We start from the raw sequence: 15689 nt of genomic DNA, 5'->3' as shown, positions 1-15689 counted from the left end.
TGTGGGTGGCACAGTTGGTTAAGTGTCCAACTCTTGGTTTTGGCTCAGGTCATGATCTCAGGGTTGTGAGAGTCTCTCTCTCTCCCTCTCCCTCTGCCTCTCCCCTGCTGTCTCTCTCTCTCTCTCTCTCTCTCTCCCCTCTCTAAAACAAACAAACAAAAAACACAGAGAAAACAAAATATCAAAAGCTACAATAATTAAAAAATGTGATAAAAACTCAATAGAGGATCTGGAATATATAATAAAGAAATCCTTCAAAGAAAGAGGGCACAGCAAAATAAAAAATAGGAAGAAAGAGAGCATTAATCTAGAATGTAACCATTAAACCAACAGGAATTTCTGAAACCAAAATAGAAAGGAAGGAACCGTTAAAAAAATAAGAAACTAATATTTTCCAAACTGAAGAACTTCAAAGCTCAAGGAAATGCCTACCGAAAGGCCCGAACAATTTTTAGAAAATTAAACTAAAAAAAAAAATACCTATATTGAGACATACTGTTATACAATTTCAAATAATAATAAACCCTAAAAGCTTCCCAATAGAGAAGCAATGTCATACACAAAAGGTAAAAAAATGTCAATCTCATCAGAGTTTTCAAAAACAACACTAGAAGCTAGAAAAAGATGAAGCTATGCTTTCAAAATTCTGAGTGAAAATGAGATTCAATACTCTTCCCCCATTTAAACTACCAGTGAGGGGCACCTGAGTGGCTCCATTGGTTAAGCATCTGCCTTTGGCTCAGGTCATGATCTTAGGATCCTGGGATGGAGCCCCGCATTGGGCTCTCCACTCAGCCTCAAGTCTGCTTCTCCCTCACCCTCTCCCTCTGTGATCTCTCTCACTCTCTCTCAAATAAATAAATAAAAGTTAGGGCGCCTGGGTGGCTCAGTTGGTTAAGCGACTGCCTTTGGCTCAGGTCATGATCCTGGAGTCCCGGGATCGAGTCCCGCATTGGGCTCCCTGCTCAGCAGGGAGTCTGCTTCTCCCTCGGACCCTGCCCCCTCTCATGCTGTCTCTCTCTATTTCATTATCTCTCTCAAATAAATAAATAAAATCTTAAATAAATAAATAAATAAATAAAATTTAAAAAAATAAACTACCAGTGAAGTGAGTAAAGACATTTTTCAATATGTAAATCCTTATATATTTATCTCCCATGGGCTTTCTTTCAGTAAACTACAAGAAAAACATGTGCCACTAGGAAAGGACTAAACCAGGAATGAGAAAAACTAACATAGGAACAAAGTGGCAAAAATTCCCAAGACAACTGCCAAAATGGAAACCCTTTATGCTGGAAGAAGAGGTCAGAGTTCCAGAAATATGCCTTTAGAAAGAAGTAATTGAACTGATAAATAATTTAATAGACTTGTCCAAATGGAAAATTGTATTAGGAAATATTTTAGAGAGAAGATGTGCAAATGGTTATTCTAATAAAATAATGAGGCAATTATTAAAAATATCACATAAGGAAGAAAATAAAATCATAGATACTATTTGGAACAGAAATAAATGATATTTAAACTGTTATAACAGTGACACTAAATATAGTTTTATCTAAAAATGTTTGTATAATTATATTGGAATAATATGGTTAGATGAAGAGGAGGCATGAGTTAAATACTCATGTGACATAAAATGAAAAAAAATAGATACTAAAATTGATTATTCAATTGAAAAAAATGAAAATTACATAGTAGTATAGGATTATCACTTACAACTATAATGGTAAATACCAAGGAACCATCTAACAGGACAGAAGACATTTGCTTCTGGAAGGATGTGTTGAGGGGTAGTACTGGTTGGTGACAAGGTATTACTTATTATTATAATGTCTATAGTAGAAAATGATTTTTTAATTAAAAAATTAAATTTAATGGTTTTTTCTTCTTGCTTTAAAGTGGCCACTTTTATACCAATAACTGATAAGAAAAACATACATCAAAGATCCTGGGCACTCAGCTAGAACACTCAAAAGAGCAAATCATTCAGCACCCATTACATAACTACATAATGTGATCAAGGCTAGTGGTCAGCTCTCAAGGCAGTAATATACTAACTTGGATAGTTACTGTGTGTAAGTAGAAGTCTCTAAGAACTTAACTAAACAGACATAACAAATTCCACTGAAATTTAGTCATTTAAAATATGTAAAATATTATATGAAATTACAATTTCATAATTAAAATAGAAAATGTCTCTGCCTCTTGTCAGATTTACTATTTGTAACTTTAATGTTTCATTTACATAATATTTACATATATTTTATGACCTTAAGGAAACATAAAGAAAAAAAAATGTTTAGCCTTTCCACTCAAATGCAAATTTGACTTGGAAAGACACTGTTTTCCTCATAACAGTTTAACAAGACACTTTTCATGTCATGCATACAATGCAGATACTGTGAACTAATGGTTCTGAATAGTAATTCTAATATCCATCTGTTAGTGTGTTAGCAGAAAACAATCTCAAAATGTTCTCGCTCTATTTTAGATGATGAAAAATTAAAGCTTGGAACAAATTTTGAAAATAATTCAATGGTTTAATATCTTGTGCATCAGAATAGCTAAAGAAGCTTTTAATTGATTCTTAAGAAAAATACTTTAATTTTGCTTCATTGAACACCTAAACTTAAAATGATAATAAAAATCTATGAGTATATGGGCTTGACAAATAAATTTACTTAGTTGAGCATATTCATTCAGATTGAGGCACTAAGGCGGGCAGGTTTTTAGATTAGTACAAATTTTTTTTCTATGAAATCCATGAGAGAACATTTTAGTGTTGTTAAAAGCTAGATTCTAATAGCTGTGGTTGAACTGGCAGTAAAATGAAAAGCTTCCATATCCCTTTCTAACTCACTCTCCAAAGGCAATAGCCCATGGTAAATGTGGTTGATTGTGTCAATAATGACCAAACTGCAGACAATTGAAATGTCTTTTGATATGGACTACATTTCCACTCAGTTATTCTCTAAGTATTTTTTTTCTTAGGGTTTGTATCAAGATGAGAAAAAAAAGTCATATGCTTTACATATTTCACTGAATCCAGCTAAAAGTTAAGCAAAATTGTTTCCTCTTATTCATCATAAGAGCTTAACTGCTATTTGGTCCCCAGGTGGCATATAAAGTCAAAGATAATTTTTAGCAATGACATAGTTTATAATTTTGATTACAGAAAGGCAATTGCATTATTCCATCTCCTCTGTTTCTTCAGGGAAGAATTTAATCACCATTTTGCATTAAAAAAATAACACCAGTACCTTCCTATCAGCAATTTATGTGAAAGTCGATCTCTCTCTCTCTTTTTTTCGTTAAAGATTTTTTTGTATTTAGAGAGAGAGGGAGGGAGCACATGAGCAGGGGGAGGGGCAGAGGGAGAGGGAGAGAATCTCAAACAGACTCTGTGCTGAAGCATGTGGCCCGATGCAGCCTTGGATCTCACAACCCTGAGATCATGAACTGAGCCAAAATCAGGAGTTGGATGCTTAGCCAATTGAGCCACCCATGCACCCCAAGTGTCTCTTTTTAAAAACTATTCTGAACTCTGTGTCAACCCATTTTAACACTGATTTGCTTGGCTTCTACTATATGAAAATGGATTATCAATAATAAATATTCATGATAATTATGAATATGAGTCATCTGAATTGGATAAATTTGGATTGGCATTATAATTCTTAGCTTTCTGAGTTAGCCACTAATAAGTAAATTAGGAAATGTAATACATGCACACCTCAGTTTTCTGTTCCTATAATCAATCTTTATCTGATGGAAGCTGAGAATGATGTTCTGGGAAAGCAGAAAATTTACCTTGTCTGTGTTTTGTAACCAATTTGGTCAATTCTAATCACTCATTATGTACTGGGAAGTTCTATAGATAATTTAGTCACTTTTGTAGGACTACTACTATTTAGCTATGGTAAAAAAAATTTAAAAATTACCACCTTATCAATCACTGGGCTGATTCTAGAATTTTATTCTCTAAGAACAACCTTAATTAAAGACTGCAATCATGGCTTTTTAAAATTGTTGTTAACTAGATCTTTAAAATATTACATCTAAAAATAATATTAACAAAATATCAAATTTATCAGTATACTCTTTACATTCAAATGCATTAACCTGAAATAAATTGCACTTGGATTGGTAGCTGAAAAATCCACTTGTAGCTAGAATATCATCAATTCAGGATCATGAACCTGAGTCCTGAGAATTGACAACTAAATTTATATTCCTTTGTAAATTAGCTTATATGTATATTTTTAATAAAATCCACTGGTTTCATGTTAAATTCATCAATGCCTTTGAGAAATAGTCCATGGAAATAAAAACCTAAAATAAATACTTACCAATTTTAAAACAAACTTCTGAAAAAACTTAGGCTTGTATTTGCATGGACTACTTCTCAAAAGTGTTTAAAACAAACTTCTGAAAGAAATTCTGAATTTAAAATATTTGATCTCCGTCATCATTGTCTCCAGAACTTTGCTCTCAATGGTCTCCATTTTCTGTACATTTATGTGATAGGTTATAACACGACCATATTCTTCATTCTCTGTATCTACATCCTTTGAAGCCTTTAACTCTCTACCCCTTGAATCTGAGCTGGCTTTGTGGTTTGGTTTGGTAAATAAAAAGAAGCAAAAGTAATAATTTTACCAGTTCCACAACTAGATCTCCAGAGGCCCTGCACGCTTCCTTTTCTGTTGGAACTCTGCTCAGCCACCATATGAAGAAGCCTGAACCAGTCTGTTAGATGATAAGAGACTGCCTGGGTAAGGTAGAGTTGAGGCAACCCAGTTGTCCTAACCAAGGCCCTCGACATATGAGAAAGCCCAGCCAACATCAGCAAAGCGGCTCACCTAAGGATGCATGAGGGAGCCCAGCCAAAAAGAACTGCCCAGCTGAGCCCAGACTAGACTGACATCCAGGAAAGTCAGGAGCTAAATAAATGCTTGTTAATTTAAGCCACTAAGTTTTGAGGTTGTTTATTACATTGCAGTAGGTAATTAATGCAGTTAGACATTACAAAGTTGAATAGATTTGGTCTATGAATTGATATATCATTATGAAATGTCATTCTCTAACATATGCCTTTAAGAATGATTCCCGTGTGAAACATCAGTAAGATATGTGTCTTCTCTTGTCATTATCTAGAATTATGCATGCTACAGAATGCTGTAGTTGTTTTACTGAAACCCAGAGGGGCATTCTCCTATTACTCACTCATTCTCTCTTCCTTTTCATTTTTGTCTATTCTTACTCTTTTTCCCCACTCATAACAGAACATAGCCAACTCATGGCTCAAGCTAAAAATAAAGATAGTTTACTCCTTCCATTAGCGAGTTAGTTTATATAGAAATCTGTCAGAATACTAATTTCCAGACTTTTCTCCATCATTTGGTGCAAGAGTTTAACAAGGTGCCACTTTCTCTATTCTGCCTTCCGTTGTTCATTAGGAATTTAATAAAATGTCAAGAAATGATGATGGAAAGTTCCAATGGCTTTCTATTATTTTCATTTAATAAAGCAATCTGAATGGAACAGAGATTGCCACTCTTAACTTCAAATAACTTTTCAGCAATTTCTCTATAATTATATTGCCTGAATGTACTAGAGTTCTCAAGAACTATTTACTTCTTTGATACATATTTTAGAACACATACTTTCCTAGTTAATCTGTGTTTTTCTATTGAATTTTTAAACATTTAGTTACATTAATATGCTATTATAAAAAATGAAATCTCCAAAATAGTATGCAATTTAATATAAGATTATGTTGTGCCTTCAATCATACTATTACATGTTTATTTTCTTTATATATATATCAGTTGTTTGAGGAATCAAACTGACTTTTCCTAGCCATGATTTGCAACATTAGTTTACTAAATTTAACTAAATCATAGAATTTAAATAATGGATGGCTGGTCTAGTCCAATTATTCTAAATGGCTGCTGTGAGTCGCAATTTACAAGAAGAACAACTCGTATTTGAATACGTTAATTTACCTAACAAAAAATTTTGAACACATAGTTTACTGGGGATACAAAGACAGAGATATATTTTTTCTTTGAAATGCTCACCATGTGGAAGAGGAGAAAATACACATAAACAGAAAAATTCTATGTCATGATATAAGGAGATGGAATAAAGTTGAGCAAGAATAGAGTGGCATAACTCTTCCTGAAAAAGTTGGTAAATCTTCACAAAAGAAGACACTTTAGAATGGATTAATTCTTTGATTTGTCAGCTATGAAGAAGAGAAAAAAAGGCACAGATTCACAGGCAGAGTAATTGTTTTAATCACCTTCTATTCACTCCATTGGTGAAGAAGGTATTCTCATCCTAGAATTACAGGAATGGCTGAACACAAGACACCCAACACTGGACAAATAAGATCAACAGGAGTTATTAGCCATTATTAGCCACTTGTACTCACAGCCAGGATGACACTGTGTCACACAGGGCCACACAGGTATTGCACTCGGGAACAGGGTGAGCAACTGGGGGCTGTGGGAGGCAGGCTTTAGGTATCAAGAAGGTGAGGTATTCCCCTGGGTTCCCACAGGACAGTATCATTGACTTGTTTGGATAATTTCATGGCTCTCAGGAAAGTGAAACTCACTACTCAGGGATAAGCAAAACTATGTCTAGACCCTTGATAAACTGGCCAAAGAACCTTATCTGTGGGAACAGAAAAAGGAGGGAAACTTCACAGTTAGGTCATTAGAGACCCTCCTAATTTTACCAGATGTCAAGGCTGCACATAATTTTGAGTCTTTAAGTCTCACATGACAGGAATAGAATGTAAAAGCAATAAAATTCTGAATGTCCTCCATGTTTTATAAAAATGGTGAGAAGTCCTGTGTTAGGACATGGATGGGTAGAAGGTGACAAGGATAGAGTTCTGCACATATATTTGGTATCTCTAGCAGGCAAGTATTTATTCCCTAAGCAAAAAACAAAAACAATGTGTTTATTTCTAAAAAGAAAGAAACTGAGTAGGAGAACCATGCATTTTGCCTTAGCAAATGCCCACAATCTAATATTAGAGATTTTCTTAGACCAGCCTCTCAGCAACTCATCTCAAAGGAAAGCCTGTAGGAGACAGACACCTGACAGCATCTCTACTAAAATAATTTTGAATTACAAATGCACATGCAAGAAATATCAAACACTAAAGATAAGTCATACTATATATGAAAAAGATTAAAATAAAACAAAAATACCAAAAAAAAAGAAACAGCAGACCCAATAATGACAATCCACGGAACAGGAAATAACTATTTAAAAAGGTCTCACAATCTCTTAAGAGAAATTCTAGAGTATATACACAAAAACAAAGACAAGATGTAGGAAGTATTTCAAAAAACAAGAAAGAACTCAGAGAAATAGAATATTACTGCCAAATAAAAATTTAATTTTAATGTTAAAACATAAAATCAAGAAAGATCAAGAAATGGAAAATACAAGAAAAAAAGGATTTTCCAAAGATGACCAGGCCCAACTGAGGAGTCCAACATCAAACTAATAATGTCAGAATGAGAATACTGAAGGGAGAAATTTTCAACAAAATAATACAAAAGAATATCCTAGAATTGAAGTTGTATATGAGTCTTTAGATTAGAAATGCCCACTGAATGAATTGTAAATTAAATAAAGAAAATCAAGACATCAAGACTAATTTCATCTCCTTTGGATATATATCTAGAATTGTGATTGCTGGATCATATGGTAGTTCTACTTTTAATTTCTGGAGGAACCTGCATGCTGTTTTCCACAATGGCTATACCAATTTGCATTCCCACCAAGAGCACACAAGAATTCCCTTTCTGCCACATCCTCACCAACACTTGATATCTCTTGTCTTTATTATAGCCATTCTAACAGGTATGAGGTGATATTTCATTGTGGTTTTGATTTGCATTTTCATGACAATTAGTGATGCTGAATATCTTTCTATACAACTGTTGACCATTTGTAGGTCTCCTTTGGAGAAATGTCTATTCAGATCTTTTGCCCATTTTTAATTGAGTTATAGGAGAGTTCCTTATATATTTAGGATATTAACCTCCTAGAGATATGGTTTGCTAATATTTTCTACCATTCTTTAGGTTGTCTTTTAATTTTCCTGTTTCCTTTCTTGTGCAGAAGCTTTTTTGTTTGATATAGTATAATACTACATTGGTCTACATGTCTGTTTTTATGCCATTACCACATTGTTTTGATTATTACAGCTTTGTCATGGAATTTGAAATCAGAACTGTTCTTCCAGCTTTGTTCTTCTTGCTCAAGGTTGTTTTGGCTATTAGAGATCTTTCGTGGTTCCATATGAAGTTTTGGATTGTTTTTTCTGAGGGGAAAAAAAATGCCATTGGAATTTTGATAGGGATTCCCTATTCAGTAACCCAAAACTAAACTGGAAAGTTACCCACAAGCAATAATCCTTATGTAAAGTAACAAGATACAAGAAGTGAGGACCAAGTTAGTTTATATGTATTCCATATAATAAACAAGGAAGGCAATAAATATAGCTGTAGCAATCTCATTTCAATAACCATAAGGCTGTGGCTGATATAACTTCTTTCTTCCATGACACATTCCATGTTTCCTTGGCAGTAAGCCAACACTTTAGTTAGTTGGAATTCTTTACCTGGTCATCCCTAAAGGGTCTGAAACCTTGGTAGTCATTTTGAGTTATTGTACTTTCCCACTGCTTTTCTTTGAAGATTTATTTATTTATTTTGAGAGAGAGAGAGTTGAGGGGGGAAGGGCAGAGGGAAAGAATCTCAAGGCAGACTCCCCACTGAGCAAGGAGCTGGATGCAGGGCTTGATCCCACAACCCATGGGATCAAGACTTGAGCCAAAACCAAGAGTCAAATGCTTAACTGACTGAACCACCCAGGCACACCCCCACTGATTTTTATTAATGGGTATGGCACCTCAGAGGATCCCCTGGGTTCCAGACATTCTCCTCCCTGTCCAGTTGTGTAGCAACAACATGATTTCCCTTGATAATTTGGACCAAACACCTCAGCCAATATTGTAATTCCCTAAAGTAGTTAGGTATCAGTCCCAACTTCAATTTAAAGGAATCATTCTATATCCTCTGGTGGAAGTCTCTCTCTCTTTTTTTTTTTAATCTTGGAAACTAAGATCTCTAAATTAGCAAAATTCAAAGTTACAGGGATGCAGTAAAATTCCATAAGTAGCTCATTAAGTATGATAGTGAAAGTCACACCCATTTCAACCCTGGGAAAGAAGTAAAGCAGTTGGCTTTTGATCAATTTCTCTGTTGATTACAGGAATCAAAGGGGAAGAGCTTGGGGGAAAGAAAGACAGGGAATGTGGTCTAATTACAACCTGATTTCTGGTTCTCCTAGTAAATAAGCTAATGAAATTGGCTAGGAAGAGAATCTTTATCTGAGGGATATTTTTTAATTTTTTATTGTTATGTTAATCACCATACATCATTAGTTTTTGATGTAGTGTTCCATGATTCATTGTTTGTGCCTAACACCCAGTGCTCCACGCAGAATGTGCCCTCTTTAATACCCATCACCAGGCTAACCCATCCCCCCATCCCCTCCCTTCTAGAACCTCATTTTGTTTTTCAGAATCCATAGTCTCTCATGATTCGTCTCCGCCTCTGACTTACTCCCCTTCATTCTTCGCCTCCTGCTATCTTCTTCTTTTTTTTTCTTCACATATATTGCATTATTTGTTTCATAAGTACACATCTGTGATTCAACAGTCTTGCACAATTCACAGCAATCACCATAGCACATACCCTCCCCAATGTCTATCACCCAGCCACCCAATCCCTCCCACCCCCCACCACTCCAGCAACCCTCAGTTTGTTTCCTGAGATTAAGAATTCCTCATATCAGTGAGGTCATATGATACATGTCTTTCTCTAATTAACTTATTTCACAGCATAACACTCCAGTTCCATCCACGTCGTTGCAAATGGCAAGATCTCATTTCTTTTGATGGCTGCATAATATTCCATTCTGTATATATACCACTTCTTCTTTATCCATTCATCTGTCGATGGACATCTTGGCTCTTTCAACAATTTGGCTATTGTGGACATTGCTGCTATAAACATTGGGGTGCACGTACCCCTTCGGATCCCTACTTTTGAACCTTTCTGGTAAATACCCAGTAGTTCAATTGCTGGATCATAGGGTAGCTCTATTTTCAACTATTTGAGGAACCTCCAAACTGTTTTCCAGAGTGGTTGCACCAGCTTGCATTCCCACCAACAGTGTAGGAGGGTTCCCATTTCTCCACATCCCCGCCAACATCTGTCATTTCCTGACTTGTTAATTTTAGCCATTCTGAGTGGTGTGAGGTGGTATCTCATTAAGGTTTTGATTTGGATTTCCCTGATGCCAAGCAATGTGGAGCACGTTTTCAAGTGTCTGTTGGCCATTTGGATGTCTTCTTTGGAAAAATGTCTGTTCATGTCTTCTGCCCATTTCTTGATTGGATTATTTGTTCTTTGGGTGTTGAGTTTGATAAGTTCTTTATAGATTTTGGATACTAGCCCTTTATCTGATATGTCATTTGCAAATATTTTCTCCCATTCTGTCGGTTGTCTTTTGGTTTTGTGGACTGTTTCTTTTGCTGTGCAAAAGCTTTTTATCTTGATGAAATCCCAATAGTTCATTTTTGCCCTTGCTTCCCTTGCCTTTGGCAATGTTTCTAGGAAGAAGTTGCTGTGGCTGAGGTCGAAGAGGTTGCTGCCTGTGTTCTCCTTTAGGATTTTGATGGACTCCTGTCTCACATCTAGGTCTTTCAACCATTTGGAGTCTATTTTTGTGTGTGGTGTAAGGAAATGGACCAGTTTCATTCTTCTGCATGTGGCTGTTAGTTTATTTTCCCAACACCATTTGTTGAAGAGACTGTCTTTTTTCCATTGGACATTCTTTCCCGCTTTGTCAAAGATGCATTGACCATAGAGTTGAGGGTCCATTTCTGGGCTCTCTATTCTGTTCCATTGATCTGTGTGTCTGTTTTTGTGCCAGTACCATACTGTCTTGATGATGACAGCTTTGTAATAGAGCTGGAAGTCCGGAATTGTGATGCCCCCAGCTTTGCTTTTCTTTTTCAACATTCCTCTGGGTATTCGGGGTCTTTTCTGGTTCCATACAAATTTTAGGATTATTTGTTCCATTTCTTTGAAAAACGTGGATGGTATTTTGATGGGGATTGCATTGAATGTGTAGATTGCTCTAGGTAGCACTGACATCTTCACAATGTTTGTTCTTCCAATCCATAAGCATGGAATGTTTTTCCATTTCTTTGTGTCTTCTTCAATTTCTTTCATAAGTATTTTATAGTTTTCTGAGTACAGATCCTTTGCCTCTTTGGTTAGATTTATTCCTACATATCTTTGGTTTTGGGTGCAATTGTAAATGGGATCGACTCCTTGATTTGTCTCTCTTCTGTCTTGTTGTTGGTGTATAGGAAAGCCACTGATTTCTGTGCATTGATTTTATATCCTGCCACTTTACTGAATTCCTGTATGAGTTCTAGCAGTTTTGGGGTGGAGTTTTTGGATTTTCCACATACAGTATCATATCCTCTGCAAAGAGTGAGAGTTTGACTTCCTCTTTGCCGATTTGGATGCCTTTCATTTCTTTTTGTTGTCTGATTGCTGTGGCTAGGACTTCTAATGCTATGTTGAATAGCAGTGGTGATAGTGGACATCCCTGCTGCGTTCCTGACCTCAGGGGAAAAGCTCTCAGCTTTTCCCCATTGAGAATGATATTCGCTGTAGGTTCTTCATAGATGGATGTTATGATATTGAGGTAGGTACCCTCTATCCCTATACTCTGAAGAGTTTTGATCAAGAAAGGATGCTGTACTTTGTCAAATGCTTTTTCTGCATCTATTGGGAGGATCATATGATTCTTGTTCTTTCTTTTGTTAATATATTGTATCACGTTGATTGATTTGCGGATGTTGAACCAACCTTGCAGTCCAGGGATAAATCCCACTTGGTCAAGGTGAATAATCCTTTTAATGTAATGTTGGATCCTATTGGCTAGTATTTTGGTGAGAATTTTTGCATCCATGTTCATCAAGGATATTGGTCTGTCATTCTCCTTTTTGATGGGGTCTTTGTCTGGTTTTGGGATCAAGGTAATGCTGGCCTCATAAAATGAGTTTGAACGTTTTCCTTCCATTTCTATTTTTTGGAACAGTTTCAGGAGAATAGGTATTAATTCCTCTTTAAATGTTTGGTAGAATTCCCCTGGGAAGCCATCTGGCCCTGGGTTTTTGTTTGTTGGGAGATTTTTGATGACTGCTTCAATTTCCTTAGTGGTTATAGGTCTGTTCAGGTTTTCTATTGCTTCCGGGTTCAATTTTGGTAGTTGATACATCTCTAGGAATGTTTCCATTTTGTCCAGGTTATCTCATTTGCTGGCATAGAGTTGCTCATACTATGTTCTTATAATTGTATTTCTTTGGTGTTGGTTGTGATCTCTCCTCTTTCATTCATGATTTTGTTGATTTGGGTCATTTCTCTTTTCTTTTTGATAAGTCTGGCCAGGGGTTTATCAATCTTGTTAATTCTTTCAAAAAACCAGCTCCTAGTTTCATTGATCTGTTCTACTGTTCTTTTGGTTTCTATTTCATTGATTTGTGCTCTAATCTTTATTATTTCTCTTCTCCTGCTGGGTTGAGACTTTATTTGATGTTTTTTCTCTAGCTCTTTTAGGTGTAGGGTTAGGTTGTGTATTTGAGACCTTTCTTGTTTCTTGAGAAAGGCATGTATTGCTATATACTTTCCTCTCAGGACTGCCTTTGCTGTATTCCAAAGATTTTGAACAGTTGTGTTTTCATTTTCATTGGTTTCCATGAATTTTTTTAATTCTTCTTTAATTTCCTGGTTGACCCATTCATTCTTTAGTAGGATGCTCTTTAGCTTCCATGTATTTGAGTTCTTTCCGACTTTCCTCTTCTGATTGAATTCTAGTTTCAAAGTATTGTGGTCTGAAAATATGCAGGGAATAATCCCAATCTTTTGGTACCAGTTGAGACCTGATTTGTGACCTAGGATGTGATCAATTCTGGAGAATGTTCCATGGGCACTAGAGAAGAATGTGTATTCCGTTGCTTTGGGATGGAATGTTCTGAATATGTCTGTGAAGTCCAGTGTGTCATTTAAGTCTTTATTTCCTTGTTGATCTTTTGCTTAGATGATCTGTCCATTTCAGTCACGGGGGTGTTAAAGTCCCCCACTATTATTGTATTGTTGCCCACGTGTTTCTTTGCTTTTGTTATTAATTGCCTTCTATAATTGGCTGCTCCCATGTTAGGGGCATAAATATTTACAATTGTTCAATCTTCTTGTTGGATAGACCCTTTAAGTAGGATATAGTGTCCTTCTCCATCTCTTATTACAGTCTTTGTTTTAAAACTAATTTGTCTGGTATAAGGATTGCCACCCCAGCTTTCCTTTGGTGTCCATTAGCATGGTAAATGGTTTCCACCCCCTCATTTTCAATCTGGGGGTGGTCTTTGGGTCTAAAATGAGTCTCTTGCAGACAGCAGATTGATGGGTCTTGTTTTTTAATCCAATCTGATAGCCTGTGTCTTTTGATTGGGGCATTTACCCCATTTACATTCAGGGTAACTCTTGAAAGATATGAATTTAGTGCCATTGTGTTGCCTGTACGGTGACTGTGACTGTATATTGTCTGTGTTCCTTTCTGATCTATGCTGCTTTTAGGCTCTCTCTTTGCTTAGAGGACCCCTTTCAATATTTCTTGGAGGGCTGGTTTCGTGTTTGCAAATTCCTTTAGTTTTGTTTGTCCTGGAAGCTTTTTATCTCTCCTTCTACTTTCAATGACAGCTTAGCTGGATAGAGTATTCTTGGCTGCATATTTTTCTCATTAATCCTCTGAAGATATTATGCCAGTCCTTTCTGGCCTGCCAGGTCTCTGTGGATAGGTCTGTTGCCAATCTAATGTTTCTACCATTATAGGTTACATATCTCTTCTCCCAAGCTGCTTTCAGGATTTTCTCTTTGTCTCTGAGACTCGTAAGTTTTAGTATTAGATGTCGGGGTGTTGACCCATTTTTACTGATTTTGAGAGGGGTTCTCTGTGCCTCCTGGATTTTGATGCCTATTTCCTTCCCCACATTAGGGAATTTCTCTGCTATAATTTGCTCCAATATACCTTCTGCCCCTCTCTTTCTTCTTCTTCTTCTGGGATCCCAATTATTCTAATGTTGTTTCATCTTATCGTATCGTTTATCTCTCGAATTCTGCCCTCATGATCCTGTAGCTGTTTATCTCTCTTTTTCTCAGCCTCTTTATTTTCCATCATTTGGTCTTCTATATCGCTGATTCTCTCTTCTGCCTCATTTATCCTAGGAGTTAGTGCCCCCATTTTTGATTGCACCTCATTAATAGCCTTTTTGATTTTGACTTGGTTAGATTTTAATTCTTTTATTTCTCCAGGAAGGGTTTCTCTAATAACCTCCATGCTTTTTTCAAGCCCAGCTAGTATCTTTAAAGTCATGATTCTGAACTCTAGGTCTGACATTGTACTAATGTCCGTTTTGAGTAGGTCCCTGGCAGACGGTACTACCTCTTGTTCTTTTTGCTGAGGTGATTTTTTTCGTCTTGTCATTTTGTCCAGAGGAGAATAGATGAATGAGAGAACAAAATGCTAACAGGTTAACTACGTCCCCAGCAAATATACTCTATACAAATCAGAAAAGACCTGAAACCAGGGGAAAAGAAAGGGAAAGAAAGAAAAAAGAAAGAGGAAAAAAAAAGAAAAAGATAAAAACAAACAAAAACAGAACAAAACAAAAAAAACAGAATATGATCAAATGTGATCAGGCTAGTGCATAGATCAGTGCCACACACTAGATTTTGGGCATATTTTGGTCTGTTAGAAGAAAGTGCCTCCTAAGATTTTAAAGGAAGAAAGACTTATATATGTACAAAATAAGGGTTGATACAATGAAGGGATGGAAGATGACTGTAAAGATGAAAATTATAAAAGGTTTTATAAAAGGAATTGATAAGAAGTTGTTTGGAAAAATAGAAAGAAGAAGATTTAAAAAAAAAGAAAAGAAAAAGGGAGAGAGTGTGATCAGGCAGGAGACTAGAATAAAGCCATACACTAGTGACTTAGGGTATATTTTGATCTGTTAGAAGAAACTGTATCTCAAAATTTTAAAGAGAGAACAACTTATATATATATGCCAAAAATAAGGGTAACTACTATGAAGGGATAAAATATGACTCTAAAAATGAAAAATAAAAAATGTTTTTTTAAAAAAGGGATTGATAAGATGTTGGTTGAAAAAGGGAAAAAGAAAAATTCAAAAAGAATAGTTAAAAAAATTAACTTTGAAAAACTAATGAATCATGGTAACAAAGGCATGAATTCTATGTGCAATATTCCCCTAGCACTGGAGTTCTCCCATTCTCCTTGATCGGTAAACTTGGTCTTGGCTGGCTGTTCTTGCTGATCTTCTGGGGGAGGGGCCTGTTGCCGTGGTTCCTAAATGCCTTTGCCGGAGGTGGAATTGCCCCACCCTTGTCAGTCAGGGCTAAGCAATCTACTCAGGTTTGCTCTCAGGAGCTTTTGTTCCCTGCAAGCTCTTGGTACACCTTTGGAAGCCCAGAGTGAAAATAGTGGCCTCCCAATCT

This window comes from Callorhinus ursinus, unplaced genomic scaffold, assembly GCF_003265705.2.
Source record: "Callorhinus ursinus isolate GAN/ISIS: 27379988/994484 unplaced genomic scaffold, GSC_fseal_2.0 scaffold6, whole genome shotgun sequence".
Classification (NCBI taxonomy): domain Eukaryota; kingdom Metazoa; phylum Chordata; class Mammalia; order Carnivora; family Otariidae; genus Callorhinus; species Callorhinus ursinus.
This window is presented reverse-complemented; position numbering follows the sequence as displayed.